This window comes from Neofelis nebulosa, chromosome 5 (genome assembly GCF_028018385.1).
Source record: "Neofelis nebulosa isolate mNeoNeb1 chromosome 5, mNeoNeb1.pri, whole genome shotgun sequence".
Taxonomy (NCBI): domain Eukaryota; kingdom Metazoa; phylum Chordata; class Mammalia; order Carnivora; family Felidae; genus Neofelis; species Neofelis nebulosa.
Window position 1 is genome coordinate 141,093,394 of NC_080786.1, and position 17,105 is coordinate 141,110,498.

General features: G+C 39.5%; 1 protein-coding gene and 1 pseudogene across 1 annotated transcript in view; one reads left to right on the top strand and one right to left on the bottom strand.

The window, feature by feature from the left end:
- Positions 1–17,105, top strand: part of LOC131513206 (homeobox protein unc-4 homolog) — a 99,612-nt gene that overhangs the window by 11,480 nt on the left and 71,027 nt on the right. The gene's annotated exons all lie outside the window — the stretch shown is intronic.
- LOC131512736 (SNRPN upstream reading frame protein-like) lies at positions 3,819–4,016 on the bottom strand (annotated as a pseudogene).

Genomic DNA, 17,105 nt, shown 5'->3' on the forward strand with positions numbered 1-17,105 from the left:
TGACGTTGGCAGTAGAAACATTTTTCTAGATATGTCTCCTCGGGCAAGGGAAACAAAAGCACAACTAAGCTATTGGGATTACACCAAAATAAAAAACCTTTCCACAGTGAAGGAAACCACCAACAAGATGACAAGCCACCTGAAGAACAAGAGAAGATATTTGCAGATGATATATCCAATAAGGCGTTAATATCCAAATAATTCGATTACTACAAATAATTCAATTAAAAATGGGCAGAGGACCTGAATAGGCAGTTTTTCCAAGAGACATACAAATGACCAACAGACACATGAAAAGATGCTCAACATCACTAATCAAGGAAATGGGCAGATCAAAACCACAATGAGATATCACCTCACACCTATCAGAATGGCCAAAATAAAAAAGACACATTAAGTGTTGGGGAGGAGGTAGAAAAAAAGGAAGCCTCATGCACTTTGGTGGGATTCTTCAAAAAACTAAAAATAGAATACCATATGATCCAGTAATTCTACTACTGTATATTTACGTAAAGAAAATGTCAACGCTAATTCAAAAAGATAGATACACCCTTCTATTTATTGCAGCATTTATTTGCAAAAGCCAAGATATGAAAACAACTCACGTGTCCAGCCACAGATGAGTGGATAAATATATCATCTATACCTATATATGATAGAATATGACTCAGCCATAAAAAAGGATGAGATCTTGCCATTTGTGACAACAGGGATGGCCTTAGGGGGCATAATGCTAAGTGAAGTAAATCAGAGAAAGTCAAATACCATATGATTTCACTCCTGTGTGGAATTTAAGAAACAAAACAAAGAAAAGAGACAAACAAAAAAAACCAGACTCTTAAATACAGACAACAAATTGATGGTTGCCAGAGGGGAGGTGGGTAGGGGGATGGATGAAAAAGGTAAAGGGGATTAAGAGTACATTTATCGTGATGAGCACTGAGAAATGTATACAAATGTTGAATCATTATGTTATACGCCTGAAACCAGTAGAAGGCCGCATATTAATTATACGTAAATAATAAATTAATTAATTACAATTTACCTTCTCTTTACTTCCAGTTTTTAGTCCAATTTCTGTCACGCAGAGTGAAGCTAAATGCAAAGAGTGTCTCCACTTTCATCCACGGGACACCCCTTCAGAAGTTTTAAAACACTTCTCCAGCATTCCCTTAGGTGCCTCTTCTCACACCTAAATATCTGATTTTCTGAACTGTGGCCTATAGGCTTTGGTTGCCAGATCCCCTTAGTGGCCAGTGATTACATTACTGGACAGCGCCAGCCTAGAACATTCTTATTATCGCAGAAAGTTCTGTTGGACAGCCTGAGCTATAGTAATGGGGAAAGGCAGAATATATATGGAGTGAGGCTAGATGCAGTGGAGGGATCTTGTGGAAGGTTGTTAGTAATTCTTCCATGTTTTCGCCTAACTAGGCAGCAAGGTCATGGGCTGAGAGTGAGGATGGGGGAAAAGGATATTTCTCTAGCAGATAAAAGATAGTGCACGGACAAGGGAAACATTGTAGGAGTGGTGGACAGCTTTAAATCCACGTTAGGGTAGGCTACGGAGACTAGTCAGCATGCTGTGTGTTTTTCTCCAGCCATGTTCACCAGTACAGACGTGGGGTTGGAGTTGGTGGGAGGTTGACACTGGTTTAATGGGTAGTTCTCAATCCCAGCTGCGCATTAGAACCACTTGGGTGAGCTATTAAAACATTCAGAAGCTTTATCCCCATGGCAAAGGTTCTGATTGAACATTCTGAAAATGAGTCCTGGGCATTGATTCATTTAAAATCCCCAACATGATTCTAATGCACAGATGTGTTTTAGAACCACTGAATTAGAGTAAGAAGGGGAAGGAAATGTGCAAAGAAGAGGCGAGGGATAGGGGAATTTGGCTAACGGGCTAACGATGGGCGTTGGTTCCACAAGGCACAATGAAAGAGATTCAGGATTTGTGGAGGGTGTTTGGATTGGGGGATATTCAAGGCTGATGAAGGGTGAGGGATGTGCTAGGAATCTAGGGCTTTTTGGGTGACTAATACAAACCAGGAAAAGAACACAATGAAATTTGCCATGCTGGCCTACATTTGTGCAGGCAGTAGAAATATAATGCAAACTACATAGAGAACTACAAACTTTTCTGTAGCCATATTAAAAAGAAAAAGGAACAAGTGAACTTAATTTTAGTAACATTTTCTGTTACTTAATATATGTGAAATATTATCATTTCAACATGTAATCAGTATAAAAAATATTTAAGTTTTTTTTGTGTGGGTACAAGTGAGCTGGGGAGAGGCAGAGAGAGAGAGAGAGAGAGAGAGCGAATACCAAGCAGGCTCCATTCTGTCAGCACAGAGCCCGACACAGGACTCAATACCATGAACTGCGAGATCATGACCTGAGTGAAATCAAGAGTCAGATGCTTAACTGACTGAGCGCCCCAGGCACCCCCCCACCCCCGTATAAAAATTATTAATGAGATATTTGACATCCTTTTTTACACTTTGTCTTCGAAATTTGTTGTGGATATTATGCTCACAGCACATCTCAATTCAGAGCACACACATTTCAAGTGCTCACTGGCCACATGTAGCTGGTGGGCACCATAGTGGACAGTATGGGTCCAAGTGGTCATGATGAGGATGTAAATGTTGCACGATTTCTATAGGACATTTTTTCCAGAATACAAACGTACTGTAATACTGTAATATATTCAATCTCTTATGTATATATATGTGTGTGTGTATATATATATATATATATATACACACACACATATATATGTGACTTATCCTTTGTTAACTTGACATATAGAACATAACCAATTAAAAATTATTTTGATAACATTGCGTTACTGTCCACTCTACCGAAATCATTTTAAAGTCATACTTAACGTGCAATATTCTTTGCAGTCACTCTGAATTTGCTATGCTTGCCTTGGACATCTTTATGTAAGTTCGTGAGGACAAAGCTACTAAGTACCCATCAGTTATAATATTTTTATTAGGACTGTCCAGCCAGGTATGGCTATATCCAATTAGGTTCTTATCTAATCCAATATAGCTTGTCCATAAAAGTGTCATGAGAGTCTTAGTCATACGCTCTGTTAAAGTCCAAAAGTGCCACGCCAGCCGCACTTATCTAATAAAGGTTAGTCTGGCAGGCATTTCCCAGTAAGTCTGTGCCAGCTGAAGCTTCCAGAGATCCCTGCTTCCTCTTCTGTGTGTCCTTACGCCAGCCTTTTAATCTTTTGGTCTGCATGCTTACTCTCATTTATGTGGAGGGAGTCTTTTCTTATTTTCTGATAGTTGAAGTTACTGACTTCAGAGGAGAAAGGAAAACAGGAAAATGAACAACCACCCGCCGTTTGATGGTAGCAAAGCTGGGTTTGATTTATTGGACCTGAATTTAGTATTCTAAAATATTACAAGCAAGAAGGAGTTTGCATTTCATGAAGGACCACATGACAAGAGACTGGCCAATGTGCTTTCAAAATGGCCAAAGGGGGGGTGGATGGAGGATGATGTCTAGATAAAAGTGCACCAAGGAAGAGGAGAAAGGAGCGTGAGAAGTAGCAGAAAAATAGCACCCTCAGACATCCTCACGTAAAAATAACAGGACGTAGATTAACGAGTCAAACTTCAGTGGTGCCTCTGATGTCTACATGCCACAGTTGATGGTGTAAGACATAAAAGCAATCTGATATTTTATTTACTTATGTTTCATGGATAATATTTTTATTACATTAGCTGAATCAAATACATTGGCACATTGTCAGCTGGTCTGTCACTGGGACATCAGCTGCCCGGATTGCTTTAACCACCTCTTCGTGTCTCAGCGAAGAATGCCTGTCTCCACCACAGGTACTTGCTGCGGCTGAGATCGCCTTGGGCACACTGACACTCTTGCTTGCTCAGTGAGGCTGTCCTTCTGTGTTTGACTTGGATTTCCACCTCTGGTACATGCTGATCTGTAGTCTGTCTCAGGTGTCAGTGGTCCCTGGTGCCCTCCATTGTGCTGCTGGCCACTCCTCAGAACAGACCGTCGGGCATCTCTGGCGACCACTCCGCTCCCGCAGTCTGACGTTTTTACACAGGAAAGTTCATGTGGCTTTAAGATGCACCGAGTCCTGCTGGAATAGGACTGACGACTAGAATTAGGAGCAAAAGCATAGCTCTTTTACAAAAGAAACTGACTTGAGAGTATGCTATTGCTTGCTCAGCTAGAACAAGATTTAAAGGCTCTCTCACCAAGCAGACAGGTTGAGTAGGCACAGACCCAGGAGAACCCTTTGTCATTGTCCAGGCCATTAGGGCAGGATTTTAAACCAGAATCCTCATATCACTGTTCCAGTCTGGAACACCAATCAGGTTATTTGTCTTCATCAGCCGTTCCATACTCTCCTTCTTTATTACCTCTCTTGGGCTAGTTTTATTTCTGTTCCATTCTAGACTTTGAGGACACGAATTGTAAATAGAGCACAGATACTGTGAATCACACACATCTTCAACCTGGGTCTGTCAGTTCCCACGTAGTGGTACCAGGCAATTAGCAAGGCTTGGTCTCACATCTTCCTCTGTGAAATGAAGTAATGCAGCCTACCTCCTGGGGTTGTTATGAGGCTTAGTGATGACAGATGCCGAGTGCTGGGCACACGATGGGCATTCAATAAATGGTGCTTTGGTATTGAAACTGTGGATGTGGCACAGACAAGGACTTATCTGGTTCAGCTGGTTATCATACACGCACACACACACACACACACACACACACACTCACACACACACAAAAGAAGAGTTCATGATGCGATAGTTGGCTAAAAACAGGCTGAGTGTTAGTGAGCTGTGGTTGGGGCCTTGGAAATGTGCAAGGTAGAAATGAGGGTAAGAGACTGGGACATCTTTAGCAAATACCTGAAATGAATCTTGTTAACATGCTGGGAGGATTCTGATGGCAGCCTATAGTCTGAGATGTTTTCAACCTCTCTCTCTCTCCTCTCTCTCTTTTTCTTTGTCACTTTTTAACAGCTTCATTGAGGCATAATTTAAACACAATACAATTTACAACTTAAAGTGTACACTTTAGGGGCACCTGAGTGGCTTAGTCTGTTGAGTGTCCAACTCTTGCTTTCAGCTCAGGTCATGATCCCAGGGTTGTGGGATCAAGTCCCGCATCAAGCTCTGTGTTGCCTGCTTAAGATTCTCTCTCCCTCTCTCCCTCTACTCCTCTCTCCTGCTTGTATACACACACTCTCTCTGTCTCTAAAAATGATTAAAAAATTAAAGTGTTCACTTTAATGGTTATTAGTATATCACAGATATGTGCAACCGTTGCCCCAATTTTAGTACATTTTCGTCATCTCTAAAAAAAAAAAAAAAAAAAAAAAACCAACCCTCACTTCTCTCTGTCTCCCTGTCTCTCTGCCCCTCCCTCACTCACAGTCTCTCTCTCTCTCTCAAAAATAAATAAATAACCTTAAAAAGCCCTCATATCCTTGGGGCGCCTGCATGGCTCTATCGGTTGGGTGTCCGACTTCAGCTCAGGTTATGATCTTGCAGTTTGTGAGTTTGAGCCCCGCGTCGGGCTCTGTGCTGACAGCTCAGAGCCTGGAGCCTGCTTCAGATTCTGTGTCTCCTTCTCTCTCTGCCCCTCCCCTGCTCACACTCTGTCTCTGTCTCTCTCAAAAATAAATAAATGTTAAAAAAAATTTTTTTTAAAAGCCCTCATATTCTTTACCTATCACCTTCCACCCCTACCAGCCACAAGCAGCTGCTAACCTACACTCTATCTTTGTAGATTTCCCTGTTCTGGACATCTCATGTGAATGGCATCATGTAATATGTGGTCTTTTGTAACTGGCTTCTTTCACTTAGCATAATGTTTTCAAGGTTCATCCATGCGGTAGAATGTTCCAGTACTTCATTCCTTTTTATGGCCAAATAATTCTATTGTATAGATTCCTACATCTTGTTTATCCATTTGTCAGTTGGTGGACATTTGGGTTGTCTTCTCCCCTTTTGTCGTTATGAATACTGCAATATCATTTGTGTACCAGTTTTTGTGTGGATGTATGTTTTTATTTCTGTTGCATCTGTATCTCAGGGTGGAATTGCTGGATTGCAGCCTTCTTTTGTGCTCCTATCCTTGGGACGGGAAAGAGTTAGTCATTCTACTCATATCTCCCTAAAATACTTCCCTGTGAGCAACTTTTGCTTATCAAGTAATGTTCCTGCTCCTCAGCAGCTTTGGTGGGCACTTTGGGTTCCAGGCTCTTCAGGATCTAGACAGAACCTGATAGTAGGGTAACTACTTTTTTCTGCAGCAAACATAATTGTAGACTCCATTATACAGGAAAGCAAAAATAGCCCTTAACCTGCATCTTTCTTGGTTATTTAAGAAATAAGAAATAATGCCATCGTTTCTCAGCTCCTATTATAAATACCTCTATAATCTCTCATACAAGCTTCTTCTTTTATTTTTTTAAAAGTTTATTTATTTAAAAACTGAGAACAAACTGAGGGTTGATGGGGGTGGGAGGGAGAGAAGGGTGGGTGATGGGTATTGAGGAGGGCACCTTTTGGGATGAGCACTGGGTGTTGTATGGAAACCAATTTGACAATAAATTTCATATATTGAAAAAAATAATAAAAAATAAAAAATAGCATCTCAAAAAAAAGGTTTATTTTTTTTTATTTTGAGAGAGAGAGAGAGAGAGAGAGAGAGAGAGAGACAGAGGGTTGGGCAGGAAGGAAGGGAGAGAGAGAATCCCAGGTAGGTTCCTCATTGTCAGCATAGAGCCCAGTGTGGGGCTTGAATTCACAAATTGTGAGATCATGACCTGAGCTGAAACAGAGTCAGATACTTAACCAACTGAGCCACGCAGGCGCCCCTCTCATAGAAGCTTCTTTCACTGCTTATTCATGCACTCATATTTGTATTCATTATTGTGCTCATTCATTCACTCAATACAAATTTATTAAACACCTACCTTCTGTCAGTCACTGTACTAGACTTGATGGATATAAAGATATTTAAGACATGCACTTCTTATTGGAGAGAAATACACATAAATAGGTTGTTATAATACAATATGGTACTGGTGAAATGTCCGTAATCCGTCTTGGGGTTACTGCAGAAGGCTTACTGAAATATAGAGATGTAGAACATGGATATAGAGATAGTTTAGGGAACTTTCCAGGAAGAGAAATTGGTGTAAACAGATGCAGAAGAAAGAAATATGGTACGAATAATTCGGTATTGCTGGATTATAGCGTGCTTCTGGGACAAAGAATCTTCAGAGGGAAAATATAATTGCTTAATGTGTGGCCTGCCGGTAGGAATTAATCATTAAGAGAACACAGATTATGCAGTGATTTACAACTCCCCACTGAATAGCTGTGTGATATCAGACAAGCCATTAACCTCTCTGTGCCTCATTTGTTATCAAATGTTGAGTGGGAAATACACTTTATGGATATCTCCTTTCTAAAGTGACCCATGAATTGCTAAAACAAAATTAAAGTCCTAATGAACTTTCTAATATTCTCCCAAATATAGCCAAGGCTTGGACAGATAAAACTATATAGAATGGAGGAGATATGTCATAGATTGGATTCCAGATTAAACAGATTGAAGTAAAGGACTCTGAAATAAGGAAGCAGAAGAATTTAGAACCTGGCTTGGTGCCCCACTGATGCCAACCGCCTACAGAAGAAAATTTCCAAACCCCAATTTCAAGTCTGCTCTTATCCTTCTCCAGCTCCACCCTTCATGAGTCATGAAAAGGACACACCTTTTATCTGACTTCAAATCCTCCCCTAATAGTTGTTTTGGAACACTTGAGGCATCTCGGCAGATTGTGGATTGTAGATCATTGTAAGCTATGTAGCTATCCCATAGTACTCAGTACTCATTTCTTCATAGATAAAGTGGTGGCTACCTTCTCCTGTAAAATTTGGATATTTCTATGTCTTTAAGATCATATAGGAGGAGGGCACCTGGGTAGCTCAGTTGGTTAAGTGTCCAACTTCAGCTCAGGTCATGATCTCACAGTTCTCGAGTTCCAGTCCCGTGTCGGGCTCTCTGCTATCAGCACAGAGCCAGCTTCTGTCCCCCTCGCTCTCTGCCCCTCCCCTGCTGGTTCTCTCCCCCCACCCTTTCTCATTTATTTCTCTAAATAAATAAATGGCAAACTTAAAAAAAAAGATATAGGAAACTCTGTAAGGACTGCATCACATTTTATTCTTAGATGTATGCTAGCAGTGGTCATTTAGTTCCTCTCTCCCTTTTCGAAACCTATACAGCTTTATTTTTTTATCTTCATTTACTGTCTCTAGCTCAGCACCTCCATACACAAGCAAAGAGAATAGAAAGAGCCACAGCAGCTCTTTAAGTTTGACATGTGCCTACCTCCAGAGCCTCTGCTTTTATCCATCACCCCATATTGATAAAGCTATAAGGAAGACCAGGAGTAGCTTTGATGCCCAAACAGAACTGTCCCCAAATAATGGGCTCAGTCGTAAGCGTACATAGGCACAAGAGGGAGAGATTTCTGATTCTTCCATCCACTTGATCCATCTGAGAGGTTGTCTTCCTTCTTTAATAGTTATCCCCATGAAAGAGGAACAAATACTGAATGGCATGGAACATGATGGAACCTGCAAGACACTAAATGTAAAGGGCATAGAAAGAACAAATTAAAGGTACACTATGACGTTGGAGGAAAGGTTTAATTAAGTAACTAATACCTATGTTCTCAAGTTGCTCTAGGAGCACTTAGTAGTACACTCTCCTTTACAGTACTTCTTCAGAAGAGCCATTGCTGACGTGGGTGCATTGTGATTAATAAAGGGAGACCCTACCCTGGTGAAAGTGAGATTTCCATCATTGCTGGTAAAGCTGCTATTCACTTTCGAGTCACAGAATTACCACTGTTTGTGAGCTCAAAATTTTAAAGTTGCATAATCTGAAATTTCCATGGTGGCTGTTGTTCATGGAATGTGATTTCCAGAACTGAACGCCTAGGATAAGGCTGTTTGGAATTTAAGGTTTTAGTACAGGCACCACTTACGCATTTTATTTTCATCTGCTTCATCAGTCTTTAGTTGTCCAGTGGTGGGTTACCAAGTTACTTCAGTTTTATTATTTTACAGAAAATGTTTTACATATGGAAAACATGATTTATATGTATATTACTAAGACAATGAAAGTAGACCATCAATCCATAGGAAGTTCTATTTTCTTTTGGGAAATTAAATATCAGAAAGAAACCCATTGGGAGGCCTCCCTCCGTTCCCTCGGCCCTGCTGTTGTGTGAGCTGTTAATGGCTACAGCTGCCCAACTTGCCCATTTGCCTCAGGGTGGGACAATTTTTGTGTGTTACTCTTGTTTCCAAACTCCCGGTAGGATCAAGGTGAGCCTAGACTTCAGCTGTAACTACATCTTTGCTTTGCTTCATTCCCACCTTATCCTGCTTCCTTCACATCTTTACAAGTTTCTTCTGAAACACTCCCTCCATAAATCACTTGTGTAAAGATCTTTATCTCGGACCCACCTCAAGAAACCCCATCTGAGACTCTATGTGAAAACACTCATTAGTTTCAAATGAGGGTAAATATAAAAAAAAAAAAAATTAAAATAAAACAAAGCAATAGAAACCATTTTTGGAAAAAGGGACTTTACAAAGTATTAAAGGATATCCATCTAAATTTATAAAAATATGCATAGATGTTTGGAAAGTTTGACATATAGTGACAGAGTAATGTGAATATTATATACAATGATTGACATTCAAGTAATTGAAGCACAGAAAGCCAAAAGTTGTCCATAGATGACTCCCATCAAGAACAAGTGTGTACATCTATGAACTTACATTTAATGATCATGACCCTGTCAGCTACGTCCTGTTTGACATTTACAGAAAGAAGTGTAATAATGGATTGATGAATTCATTAGCATTATGAATCATGTAAAAACAGAATCTTTAATGCACTTTATTAAGTGTTGACTGTTGGTTTGGAGAGGACAAAGATTACAGAAGTTTTAAATTGTGTTCTCAAAGGGCAATGAAATTGGAACAATCATATTTTACCCTAAATGATCAAGGGATAAAACTCACATCTGTCTGTAATATTGTCATCTCTCTGGACTCCCATCTGTCCAGAGGAGTTTACGTAAGTCCAGAAAAGCACAAAACTCGGGAATGAGCAGAAGGGGAAATGCCAGTTGCTGAGTCAGACACTGGATGAGAAGTTCTGTCCTGATTTTTCTAAAGAAAAAGACAACAGATTTGAGCTTGAGGCTCATTCATTTATTTATTCAACCCATATTTAAGGAGCACCTCTTCTGTTCTGGGGTCCCATGCTTGTTGCTGTGGTTATAGACATGAAAAGGCAGAAATGAGCTCCCAAGCCAAATTTGCTGCTGTAATCATTCCTGGTCTGACTTCCATCCTTTTTGCAAATGATTTCTGGAATTTATAGGCTCTGTCTACATTTTTGTGGTTTCCTAGGGCTTTCAAATATTTAACAATGTCTAAGCCTTTCCCGATTGCCTTAAACTCCTCTGTTAATTTATATTCCAGAATTGTCACAGGGAAAATTGGATCTATTGCCTTTACCCCTCCCCTAAATAATCCTGTAGTTATGATGATTTAATGTATGAGTATTTGTCTTTAAATATTATGTGTCTTAATTGTTTTTTCCTGAAAAAATGAAAATGCTACTTATATCGTTGGGAGTTTGATGCTAAAGGTTAGCATCCATGGTGTAAAGTTCTTCAAGACTTTGGACACAAGAACTCCCATGTTTAAGAGATTAGTCAGTCCATCCTGTATCATGCATTAGATTTTGATGTCTTGATTTATTTATTCTATTCAGTCCTTAACCCATCTATAGTTCAGTAATCATAGCAACTAGTATTTGTGAATATCTTTCATGACATCTGATTTGTCACAACTTTGAGGATTTTATCTTAGTAAGTTCAATGTTTTAATAGTGTGTGAGTTTTGCTGAGTACAGCATTTGGAATTCTGAATAAGTAGCTGAAAGTTAACCTCCTATAGAACAGGGGTTTGGTCCAGTGTGCTAATATAGCTTGTTACATTTTGGTGAATATTTTGACCACATTTTGAGATAAATCGATGGGAATAAATTTCTCAAGTAGTTTAAAGAAAATTATTTATGATGGTTCTTTCATCTGTTAATGGACGAGTGTTATTTTTCTCTTAATGATATAAGGATTTTTATCTTAATTTTTAAATAGAAGTATGTAAATGAAATTTGGACTTGGGGAACCACTTTGAATTTCCATTAAGTGTCTTTCTTTTTATAAAACCACACTGTCTGAGAATAAGTCTTACACTGCTGTGCCTTATATTAGTGTATAAACAAATTCTTTATATAAATTATCTTCATCATTAGACTCTTACCGGTGTGCTTGTGCCTGTGTCAACTTAATGCTCATGAGTATGCCTCCTACTCAGATCTATGGGCTGTTGGATTTTTAAAAATCCATTTGGATCAAGTAGACTTTCTACAGAAGAGTAGATACCTAATTGAAAAGAAAAGCAATATTTTATCTGATGTGACCAAGAATTCTTTTTTTTTTTCAATATTCAATCTCTGAGAAAATTAACTAATAAGGAATAATTATATTACTTATCAACCTTCTATTCATTTTACCACATTGTTAAAGCTTATATTCTGCAAATAATTCGCAAAATGAAACAATGGGCATAAATTACATACCTTAAGAAACATTCAGAATTCAAATAGTTATAACCTGATTCATAGTTTATTTGTTAATTTCTTTTTTTTAATGTTCGTTTATTTGAGAGAGAGAGAGAGAGAGAGAGAGCGCACAAGCAGAGGAGGGGCAGGGAGAGAGGGGGACAGAGGATCTGAAGTGGGCTCCATGCTGACAGCAGAGACCCCGAAGCTGAGCTCAAATCTGCAAACCATGAGATCACGACCTGAGCCGAAGTCAGATGCTTAACTAACTGAGCCACCCAGGTGCCCCTCATTTGTTAATTTCTAAGAAAATTAATTTCAAAGTAAATAATTTCTAAGAAAAGCCTTAATAAACAAAATAATTTAATCTTGAAGTAGCAAAAGTATGTTACATTTTATAGATTCCATTTACTGCTTCCTCGGTCCATACATTTCTACTATTGTTTACTGATTCATTGGTATCCTCTAAATAGCTTGAATTTTTAATATGATTCATATTACTCGGGTTGGTCCTCAGGTGTGCATATCAGAAGACAAACACAGAAATAGCCAAAAATTAGCAAGCTTTTTATCACTCCCAATGAAGAATATATCTTCTTAGCAGGTACAAAGAATTTTGGACCCCCAAATCCATTTGGAAGCAAGCTGTCAACATCATACCCCATGACCCCAGAATACCTCCATAGCCAACAAACAAAGACACTTTACCAGAGAACCATCAAAATCAGGAAATTAACATTGCTATATTACTATCATCCATTCCTCCATCCCATTCAAGTTTCCCCAGTTATTTCAATAATGCCCATCTTAGTAGAAAGATCCAGTTTAGAATAATGCACGTATTTAACTGCGCTGTCTCTTTAGACTCTGTAGGTTTAAGAAAGTCTTCAGTCTCCTTAAATCTCATAAATTGGACACCTTTAAAGCTTAAGGACCAGTTATTTTGTGGAATGTCCTTCAATTTGGATATGTCTAGTTTTGCCTTGTGATTAAATTAATACATCTTTGGCAAGAATATTATAAAAGTGATGCTGCTTTCTTTTCATCGCATCTTGGCAGAGGTGCAGGATTTCGAGCTGTCCAATTACTGTTGATGTGCACTTTGATAACTAGGTTAAAGTGGTTTCTGCAGGTTTATTCGCAGTACAGTTACTCACTCTTTGTAGCTAGTAAGTATTTCATGGGGAGGTACTTTAAAACAGTGTAAGCATTTCATTCCTCTTCAGATTTTGAGTTATTCACTTATTTGTTTATGTTTTTATAGACTCATGGTCTGCTGTTTTATTTAATGGACTAAAATCTACTACTATATTTCTTTTGATGCTAAAATTGTTGTGGGAGCCACTTTGATTGTTTCTATATTCTTTTGATGTGTCTCCATTATTCTTTGAGCATTTCTTTACTTTCCAGCATAATAAAACATTCTAGTCTCATCTTATACTTTTCCTGTCCCATCCTAGTATTCGTCATTTTTCTAAGGAATCTTGTTCCTTCTAGTGAGAATATTTAGAAGCCAAGGTTTGGATGGTAAATGTGCTCATTGCTATTGGGGCATCACTTCTTCCAGACTATCTCAGAGGGTAAAACTAAAGAGTATATGAAAGTAAACATATGTGCACAGATATATTTGTTTCTTTTTAATTTTTTTTAATTTTTAGTTTTATTAAAAAAATTTGTGTGTGTGTTTATTTTTGAGAGAGAGAGAGAGAGAGACAGTGTGAGTGGGGAGGGGCAGAGAGAGAGGGAGACACAGAATCCAAAGCAGGCTCCAGGTTCTGGACTGTCAGCACAGAGCCCGATGTGGGGCTCAAACTCAAGAACTATGAGATCATGACCTGAGCCGAAGTCGGACACTTAACGGACTCAGCCACCCAGACGCCCCCATTTTTTTTTAAGAGAGAAAGAGAGTGTGTGTGTGCATGCACAAGCAGGAGAGGGGTGAGGGGCAGAGAGAGAGGGAGACAGAGGATCCAAAGCAGGCTCTGTGCTGACAGCAGAGAGCCCAACGCCGAGCCCTGTGTGGGGCTTGAACTCATGAGCTGTGAGATCATGACCAGAGCCATTAGAGGCTTAACTGACTGAGCCACTCAGATGCCCCAATTTCTTACTTTATCTAGCAGATAGATTGAAATCCGTAAGTTCATACCAATGCCTTCAATTTCAACTTATCACCTTTGAGTTCTTTCTATTTTTTTTCCATTTCAATATTTGTATGTTTCTTCTCTGACAGTGAGAAACCCAGCTCCAGTTATACGGAATATATTTGCTTATTTGCTTATTTGGTCACACCCCTGTATGTAACCACACTTCCATTGCCCCAGCCCTGCACCAGGCTGTCCTTGCTCTTCTAGGCTTTGACACCCCACCCTGGATAACCTTCCTGGACAGATGTCCTCACTGCCTTCTGCTCGTGGTACCCTGAGCTGAGCCATTAAGCTCCCCATGCCCCGACCCCTGCTGGCCTGTTTGCCTATTTTGCTGTGCCCTAATTTATTGGGTTCATGATTAAATTCTCCAGGAAAGAAACAAATGGAAAGGGAACCACCAGTCATTAGATTTATTAAGTGCCAAATTTCTAAAATAAATAATTTAATGTATTATTATTATTATTATTATTTAGTATATTGTGAAGAGAAGGATGGCGTATTTCTGGAAAGGGAGGGGTTTTTTTGTTTGTTTTTGGAGGTTTTTTTTGTTTCTTTGTTTGCTATTAGTTTATAAAAACAGTGTGGGATGAAGGATATGCTTTGCTGGCAAATGACTTGCAGCACCATGGAAGAAAGAGCCTTGATCAATGGTTTCAAGGGGGTAGAGGTGAGTCACCAATACAGTTTCAAACAGATGGAGTTTTAGGGCCCATTTTCCCTCCTTCAGTCTTTTTTATGATGGTTCCTTTTTTATTTTTATTTTTATTTTTATTTATTTTTTTGCTGCTTAGAAATGGTCCTAGAGTTTGTGGTTGCGAGGGACTGACCTTTCGATATCATCAGAGTTAACACTCTTAATATTTTCCTGGTATTAAGCCATTTTAACTCGTTTGTTACTTTGCTAAGTCACAGAGTACCAAACACATTTCATATGAGAGATGGGCATTGGCTTCCTCAAAATATAATTGCAAAATATAATAAAACAGTGAGTAAGACGGGAGCATAGCAAAGTTACCTTCACACAGAAGCTGGTGGTGGTGGAATTTCTCAGAAGGAACCACAGGGGGCGTTTGCCTAGGACTCCAGCATTAACACCCCACCAGGTCATGTCACTGATCAATAGTTACTTCTTTTCTGAGCATCAACATGCCTTTAAGATTTGCTCTAGTCTATTGGCTACATGCAGAATGCCATGAATGAAATAAGCCTGAACAGAACTCACACAATTGTTACAGTCTATCATGGCAAATTCTACTTTAGAGAGATTTTTGACTTGATGGACCATTGATTTAATAAATCAAAAGGAGTTTCTTAAAGCCCTTGTGTTTTATCAGCTTGCTGCAGTTGCCTTGCAGGCTCAATGAAGCCATCTTTCCGGACACCTGGGAGGTGACCGATGTCTCTTCTTGATGAGCTGCTATGGCTTCTTATTTCGGTTTTTCATTCCGTGAAGGAGGGACCACTTTTTGACTTTTTATTGAAGGCCACTGCTAAAAAGTGCTTCTATTTCACTCTGTGGAATACTTGAGGTGATTTTTTTAAATGTTTATTTATTTTTGAGAGAGACAGACAGAATGCAAGTGGGTTAGGGGCAGAGAGAGAGGGAGACACAGAATCCGAAGCAGGCTCCAGGCTCTGAGCCGTCAGCGCAGAGCCCCATGCGGGGCTTGAACTCACAGAGCTGTGAGATCATGACCTGAGCCGAAGTTGGAAGCTCAACCGACTGAGCCACTCAGGCACCCCAGAATACTTGAGGTGATTTTTAAGGCATTCTTCAAGGAAATGTTAATACTTAAGGGAGGAATGGCTTAATATTCTAGTTGGAGCTGGGAGACCTAGGTTTGTTTTTGTTTTGTTTTGCTTTTGTTTTTGCTTTTGTTTTTAGTTTCAGGTGTAGGATTTCATGATTCATCACCTACACACAATACCCAGTGCTCATCAACGAGCGTTCCTTAATACTCGTCCCCCACTTAACCCATCCCCCCACCAACCTCCCCTCCAGCAAGCCCCAATTTGTTCTCTGTAGTTAAGACTCTGTTCTCTGGTTTGCCTCCCTGTCTTTCTTTCCCCCATGTTCATCTCTTAAGTTTCTTAAATTCCACATATGAGTGAAATCATATGGTATTTTTCATTGCCTGACTGACGTATTTCACTTAGCAGAATACTTTTTAGCTCCATCCATGTCATTGCAAATGGCAAGACTTCGTTCTTTTTTTAATGGCTGAGCAATATTCCATTGTGTATACATATCACCTCTTCATTATCCATTCATCAGTTGAGGGACATCTGGACTCTTTCCGTAATTTGGCTGTTGTTGATAATGCTGCTTATAAACATCGGGGTGCAGATATCCCCTCAAATCAGTATTTTTGTATCCTTTGAATAAGTACCCAGAAGTGCAACTTTTGGATCCTAGGGTAGTTCTTTTTTTAAATGTTTATTTATTTTTGAGAGCGAGCGAGAGAGAGAAAGAGTGAGTGGGGGAGGGGCAAAGAGAGAGGGAGACGCAGAGTATGAAACCGGCTCTAGGCTCTGAGCTGTCGGCACAGAGCCCAACACGAGGCTCGAACCCGTGAACCATGAGATCATGACCTGAGCCAAAGTTGGATGCTTAACCAACTGAGCCACTCAAGCACCCCAGGGTAGTTCTATTTTCAACTTTTTGTGTAACCCCCATACTGTTTTCCAAAGTGGCTGCACCAGTTTGCATTCCCGCCAGCCATGTAAGAAGGTTTTCTTTTCTCTGCCTCCTTGCCAACACCTGTTGTTTCCTGTTGTTAGTTTTAGCCATTTTGACAGGTGTGAGGTGATATCTCATTGTGGTTTTGATTTGTATTTCCCTGATAGTGGTGTTGAGTATCTTTTCATGTGTCTGTTAGCCATCTGGATATCTTCTTGTGTCAAACGGGGAGACCTAGATTTGAATATGGACACAGTTACCTACTAGCAGTGTGGCCTCAGTTTCCTCATTTGTAAAATAGGGCCTTATCATTATCTCACAAAGTTTTTTGTTGAGCCTCAGTTAAAATAAATAAAGTCAAATCATTTCAATACTTGAAAGTGCTGTGCAAATGTAGGGCACTATTAGTATTTTGTAAAAAAAAAAAATCATTTATTTAAACGTAAAACAATTCACTAAGAAAAAATCCAAACGAAAGTGAACTAATAACGTAAATAAAATTACCTTAAGAACTGTTGACAGGAGTGCCTGGGTGGCTCAGTTGG